Below are 8,138 nucleotides of genomic sequence, written 5' to 3'. Positions count from 1 at the left end.
TTTTAACGTAGGTAATTGACAATCCACTGAGCAACGACCTTGTACACCACGTTAATAGCACCAATGCTGTGATTTGGGAAAAATTTACTACAAAGCTTCTGATTACATAAACTATTTTGATTTGCATATTTCGTATAGTACCTTTATTATGATTAAACGTGCGCCACTGAATTGCTCCTCCGGCAACAATCCACCCCCACCCATAATGGCGCAGTTAAGATCCATCTTCAAATTTAGCTTCTAACATCAAATTTGATTATTAATATCAATAAAATAGTTAAAAATTCTCGCGGAACAGAATAGTTGTGCACCAATTCCCAGCAAACTCGGTCACCAGGGGGGTCTCAATGATCTCTACCAAAAGATTCAATTCTACATTTGTGTTATTCCCGCCTTTCCGTTTTGTTGGTTGGGGTGGTATCTTAAGTTATAACCAATTTTGTCTAAGAAACGGCAAAATACGGATAGCCTGCAAAGGGGCAACTATCTTCACATTATGAATAAGACCTGCTGTAAAAGAGATAATCTACGTACCTACTGTAGATAAACAATTTTCAGTAGGGAAATGTTTTCACACCCAGCTCGCCATCGGAAACACTACTTCTGATCATCGAACTTATAGAAATCGATCTTTTCGTTCTTGAGTTAGAAGAGGAACACACGGACGGACGGACAAAACCATCACATTAGGGGAATTTCTTTCGAAAAATTCCCTTAAAAATTATTGCATTGCCTAGACACCGCTACTAATGTGATCACTAATCAATTACGAGTTGATTTAAATTAAAGATAACCAAGCGCAAAACCCTATGACATTTTTTCGTAGCTTTTATTTTTGTGTGGAGAAGCAGAAAAACTATTCAATAGAAATACGTGATTTCGCTAACTGGCATTTACAGCTTAACAAATTGTTCGACCTAAAAAGCGAAGGCATTGCAGGAATTTGCAACCACATCATAATTAGCATTTTGTGTTTTAAATGTTTCATTAATTGCACGTACTGGAGAGGTCTCGGGCCTCGGCGATAGTCAGTCCACAGAATTTATTATTTATTGGCGCATTGTGTGGGGCGTATCCACTGAGTTTAATTCCAAGCAAATACATTGCAATTAAATAAACACAAAATTACATGTAATGCCCCTCGAGAGCTTAATCGATCAGTCTTAGTATCAATTTGGGTTCTTTGCCTAATGACAATCTGTAAGAATATACAAACGGGCGGCCATTACAATTTTGTAAAGTATAACTTGGCTTTCATATCGAGAAGGGGCGGTCTTGGACCTTCTAAAATTCGTGTCGAGATTTTGGTAATCTAGATGTTATATTCTCGCGATACGCAGCTCAAACGGTAAAAAATGGGCTAGCCCGGTCCATTAAAATTTTGATTTCACGACTGTACCCAAAAGAGGCAACTAAACTCAGTATCGTGATCATGCAATTTGTGCCTCAGTTGTAACGGTTGGTGTAGTAGTGATTTTTGCTCGTAGTCTGATTATTGGTTTGTTAGTCTTCGTGAGCTGCCAGAATTTGCACGATAGCGGCAAGATGGCGATTTTGTAATTTGGTTGGTACTTGAAAGTTATTGCGTAATGTGAAATTGGTTAAAAATCGGGACATCCGCTTGGTTGGTTTGGAGAAAACATCTGGATTTACATGTATAGCTGCATTCGTAGAAGGAAGTCCCTTTTTTTGGTGTTCGTAAGTTGGGTGGGATGGGGGTGTGTTTACTTGATTCGGCGGCCTAGTCAGAGTTTGTATCGTGGCCCTGGGGTTAACCTAGCGGTTCCCTGTTTATACAATTTCTATTATTATTTGCATGTTCTGTACATAGATTAATATATTAATCAATATTTATTGCATTATACTGGGAGTTTTTGTTGGCTGTACAACTAGTGAAGTTATTATGTCGTGTATGATTGTTGGTAATTGTGTCTGTGAAAGGATCCTTTGGAGTTTGGAAACTGAAGGTGTCGTCTGGATTTTTCAACAGCTACGGTCCGGCTCCCGGTATATTCAGCAGTGGTGGCGCCCACATTTATTTGTTCTGTCTCAGGCAACTTGAACGTTGTCGTAGGTTCAGGGTTTCGAGTCAACTTGGAATCCATCCCGTCTCCACTGAGTTAGTGACAGGGGGCGCTGCTGAACACCTATAGATATAGAGAGGTGGTAGCGCCAGCGAATTTAATTGTGTGTTTATTCTGATTCGCATAAAAGCCAAGTTAGCGTTGCACAGAGCTCGAGGGAACTGACCTCCAAAGCCAAAAATCTAATCACTTCTTCCCCATCATGGGGTATCTACATACTAAATTTATTTTTTATAGAGTAGCTTTTAGGGGCAATCGAGGGAAGGAGCTTCCTTCCGATACCCTACATGATTTACCCAAAATTTGCAAAGAAATATGCATTTTTCGAGGTAACTAACTATTTAATTTGGTCTGGATGTGCTGTTATGTGATGGTAATGAAACCCCTTCTAAAAATATGTTTATTGTTCCAAACTGGATTTCGTTTACTTTCGTGCACGCTCGAAATGCATTTCCAAATAGCAATTCTGGTAATATTTCATCAAGTCGTCAGTATTGCAAAAAAATGAGAATCCATTCGATAGTTTATTTATAAGCGTAATTTATTACGGGAAGCGGTGGGCGTCGCGCATTTTCATGCCATATTTCTCATTTATGTATTTTCCGAGATTTGCGTACGCAAAATATTTTATTTGTCGTACGGTTCGCTTAAACAAAGTAATTTTTCACTTTCAACATTTTTCTGTCGTAAATTTCGTAGAATTGTTTTGGGACGGGATTGTTTTGGTTCCGCTTTTCTTGGAAAATCGAACATCGATGCATACTTCGTGTAAATTTAGAACAAGTACAAATTCCATAGATATGGTTTATTTAAACGTAATTGTGTATTATGTTATTTATGTAAATGATATAGGTAGCTGACTTTACTGAACAATATAAATTTTTTATCACATCGCAGAATTTAGACTAAAGTTGCCATGGATTTTGCAAAAAAGTTGGATCGATCGAGGTATATATTTCGATATTCTGTGGACTCAAAAAAGAAACATTGTTTGCCGTGTTCTAAAAAATATTAGCTATAGGCTTTCCAGCACATCACCACCTGAACTATACAGGGGGTAGCATCTAACGCCCCTCGGAACACAATTCCTTTATCATAAAAGATATCGAAAAAAATGTGGGGGCAAAATTGTGCCCAATTACAAAGTTTTTTATTTTATTGAAGAACTAGAAAGTACTTGAAGGGTATGTAACATTATACTTTTGCTGTTCTAACCTTTTTTCCTCAAAATTTGACGGTTTTTCGAATTTTTTTTATCACAGAAACTAAATCGCGCCGGCCAAAATTAGAAACTTTAAAGAAACGATTTCGTACTAGGGGGTTTTTGGGGTGGCCGATGGCGAATCCGATGTCAAAATTACAAAATTCAAAAAGACCAACTCTAATATGGCGTCATATGATTCGAAAAATTTGAACTTTTAAGGAAATGATTTGCAATTACGTACTAGGGAGGTTTTTGGCGTCGCTGATTACGAATCCGCTGTCAGGATTGCAAAAGTGCGTCCGCGTTCCAAAAGTTTGTAATTAAAAGAAAAGTTAGTAATTATAAATAAATGTGCGAAAACAACAAACGTTTTTGAAATTGTTTCAAAAATTTTAATTAAGGTTTAAAGGCAGCATCTGACAGCGTGTTATTACTGTTTCAATTAACAAATTGAATTTTGTAAAAAAATACCCTTATTTCTAGAAATTTTCTGTTAACTTTTTACGTAATTTATTACCCTCGGACGTAGATTCCATTTAATTTTGTTGAATTTCCTTTACTTCAAGCACTTTCACATGTTTATTTCTTTCCCTTTGATGTTGTGCTTGGGCGAAGACCACATCCGGGCTGAAACCTTTGGAACCTTTGCCAAATGTCATTTTTTTTTAAATTTCAAATGGCACCCACAACTTATAACGGTGGAAAGCCGAAACTCCACATTTCTACGGATACTAAAAAAACTACACATTCCATAAGAAAATTTCCGAGAAAAAAACGATTCGAAACGCCAATTTGTAGAAAAACTTCCCTTTCGAACCCAAGTCTTCAATAAAATATGACATTCGAAGGTCAATTAAAAATAGGCATAGGAATTAAGATCCGGAATATTATTGTATTCTGCTTGTACTACCTATGTGTATAAAGTATAAAGGGGGGGCATTTTAGCATTTTTGATGCCAAAGTGGATGTTGATGGGTGCGAATATTTTGCAAAATGATTAGGAAATAAGGCTCACGTGCGCAGTGGATAATTCGTAAATAAAATAGACACACTGCAATAGCAACGGATATTTTGCATTAGCGTGACGTACACGTAAATTGTTATGTGGTGTGTATGAATAGCAAATAACGACCAACAGCGTGATTCATCTAATAATATAAACAAATTTAATGTCTATCCGACATTAGTATCATTTACATCCATAACGAGTGACTAAAGATGATCTAGGTACTTCGTACGCGTGACACTGTATACTTTTTTAAGAACTGAATACCGCCTTTTTGGTACCATTACGAAATATAATAGGTTTGCATGATGAACTAACTCAATTTACGATCAATTCTTCGACAAACCCAGGAATTAATTACATACATCGGACGGGGAAAATTATAATGCGGATGCAAATAATTTCTATATAACCGGGGTATAGAAGGTACAACGACCATTGTTAAATGACATTCAGGAACCGTTATAGCAAACACAAATTTGACGTACACTCAATAAGGGAATGATGTTATACATAAATCAATTAGTGGATGAATTCCGGAAGGATCGATTACTGATGCGCTAAACACACGTAAGAATGCAGTATGGGATAAATTGCAAGATTCCCTCAAAATGCCAAAATTAATTGCACCCTAAAACTTGTTGTCATAAATATTAAGAGCAAATCAAATTTTCTTTAACAAATCCCATCCCCTAAGGACAACAGGTTTTTTCCTTTATTGCTTTTTATTTTTTGACTTGACTTGCTCGGGCATAATCCCACGCATTTAATTAGAAAGAGCGAGTTTCTGAATAAATATTTCCCTTATTTTGAAACGCCCACCACTAAGATGGCATGTCTGACGGAGCCCCTGTTCAATCACATAAATGTAGGTAATATAAGGTTTATTTTAGAATTAATATGAGAATTCACATTCTTTCCTTTCTATATAACGTAATTTATTGCTTATTTCATTTTTAGATGTATTTTGCGATTTATTTGTTTTGATGTTCTGAATATATTGTAGACTACAGTTGTTACGTTGATCTTGCCATCTCTACAGACGAACCTCTTTTGAGAGGTCCTCAATATCCAAACCATATACAGTTATGCGTGTCAAATATTAATTCTTCGGGAATTCTAGTGGAACCTTTGATTGGACAGTTCATTAATTTACTTGACAACCATTCTAATATGCATTGATGTCATTATAACCAACTAATTTTGCTATAAAGTTTAATATTAATTGTTGGCTGGTTTTTTCTTGGTCAGTTCTTTTTTTCCTAGTCTATTTTTATATGATGAGTTAGATAGGATAGATCTCAAAGTTTATAAGGTGTATAGGCTAAAGAAAGATTACTTGATTCAGTAGCTTTATTTGGTAGATCATTAATTTGCCGACTGGTTTTTTCCTGATCAGTTCTTTTTTTCTCAATCTATTTTTAGCGCATTTCCACAAAAATAAAAAAAAATGCGCTATTGTGGCCACTTTGTCTGTCCGTCCGTCCCTCCGCTCGTTTTGCGACGCTACTAGTTCTTTATCTTAAGAGATATTGTTCTACTTTTTTCGCTATTTGGTTCGTTATGGTGTCGAGTCTTGTACCAAGGAAGGAATTTTTTCTGTACCGCTTACAAAAAAGTTATTGTAAAAAAAACAAAAAACCGTTTTTTACATGTTCCATAATTTTACACTTTTGCCGTTTATTAACGATCCTAGAGATCGTTTATAATTTTGCATTGCTATCTGTCGTCTGCCTGTTGGTCTGTCCGTCTGTTCCTTTGTCTGTCTGTCCATCTATCTGTCCGTGTGAACGATAACTTTGTTTAGAAATGTTCGATCGCTTTTACATCTCCGTTAGTTATGAACTGAATTGCATGAAATTCAATATGGGCATAGCTTTAGTCATATAATACGCAATGCCAAAAGTTGAATCGAATCGATTCAAAATTCACAGTGCCCTTTTCGCATCTCGACCATTTATAAACCGAATTGCAAACTTTTTTTACTTATAAAAGTATTTGAATGAAATTTGATACATAGGCACTTGGAATAAAGGAAAATCAACCGCCAATTTCAAAATGACACCGATTTTTGTGACATTTGTATATGTTATTTATTATTTATTATCCCCCAAGAACGTACAACTGGGGCTCGTCGTGAAAAAAGCTCAAAAATTTCGAGATTTACACACCTTTTTCCAGAGTTTGCTGACTATAGAGGATCGTGAGGTATTTATAAAGTCGAAATTCCGATTGCGGAAGCGGTACAACATTTTAAATTCTTGAACTTTGAAATGAATTTTAGGGATTTGATGAAATAAAAAAAATTATGCACAACTGTTAACGTGCTGTACAAAATGATTAAAACACTTAAAAGTGTTAAAACGGTATAATTACAAGGTTTACTTCAAAATAGTCATGTTTATACATAGATAATATGAGATAAATGGGCTATATGCTTATTTTACTACAAAATTTCATTACCCAGATTCCTTTGATCCTATTTTTATTCTGTTAAGTTAAAAAAAGTACGGTTTCCTGAGAAATATGAAGTCTAGTCAAACAATTTCTGTCCTTTTCTAAACAAGCGTTTAGCTCCAGGTTAATTTGCATCGCATCCGAATTTGAAAACGAAAGCTAAAATAAGAGCATAAGACGGCGAAATGATGCCGACGGCATTGAAAAACCAACGGTAGCTTGCGCTTATATAATGTATTCTGTTCCTACAGGATGTTGGCACATCGACAATGTTAATATGTAATAAGGCTGATGATTACAATACCAAATTTTCGCATAAATTTGACGACATCGATTGTTCTTAGAACATCCAATCTTCCTGATAATTAATTCATTTATATTCCTGATTATAGCTAAACAACCTACGATTTAATGCGTATAACGTTCGCTTTCCTTAATGGAAGAATTGGCCGAGAACAATTTCAATGGGGTATAAAAGCGGAAGTTTCGATACTTCCGGAGGTGTGAAAATATAAATAGGTATAGAATACAAGTTGCGCTCAATGAGGTTTATTTTCTTTGCGAAGGTTATTTATTCCCCCACTTCTCGCTTTCATGAATTATTCATAAATCTTCTGTCAAAATGAAACGTGTCTCTAAACAACCACCATAATGAATATTTGCATTAATCAACTATGCTACTTTGTACTCTAACAACATTTTATGACGTAGGCTACCTATTACGAATACTCAAAAATAGCATTCTCGAAAGACAAATTCTTAATCGCCAAAGAAGAAACCACCGTGTATATACGGATCGATTGACTTTTGTTCCCAAAAAAATGTCACGTTTTTTATAAATTGCACTGAACTTCCCACGTGGCACGTACGTAAGATCTTGGATTTTTTTCGCAAAATTTGATTAAGAATCATCAATATGACACAAATTTCATAAATCGTAATGAGAAGTTTGCGCAAATTCCTACAAAAAGATACGCTCGCTATAAAAAAAGGCAAACAATACATAAATAAACAATAAAAATTCGTTTCGTGGTAAGAATACGAAAAGCACAAAATTATTTAAAATATTCTATAGGTAACATTTTATTACACCAAAATTTTAGTGTAGCGCGAACTTCTCTAAAGATGACCTAAGTGGATTTATCAGTCGGATCCTTTCGATTGGTCCCTATGTACAGATTATTCCAATGAAGTATTACTTCAAAATAGCGATTTTGGATAAAAATTAACCAGCAGGGTAGTAGACGAGCGTCAAAATTTGTTTTTTCAGGGTGTCAAAGGGTGTTATTTGCAAAATTGCAATAATTCAAGAACAATTTCAGAATTTGAATACCCTTTTTCAAATTTGTCAAAAAAGATCGTGAGTTTTTAGGCAGCTTCATTTAAA

Source organism: Photinus pyralis, unplaced genomic scaffold, assembly GCF_008802855.1.
Source record: "Photinus pyralis isolate 1611_PpyrPB1 unplaced genomic scaffold, Ppyr1.3 Ppyr1.4_LG3b, whole genome shotgun sequence".
Classification (NCBI taxonomy): Eukaryota; Metazoa; Arthropoda; class Insecta; order Coleoptera; family Lampyridae; genus Photinus; species Photinus pyralis.
The sequence above is the reverse complement of the archived record's forward strand: the minus strand, read 5'-3'. Positions refer to the sequence as shown.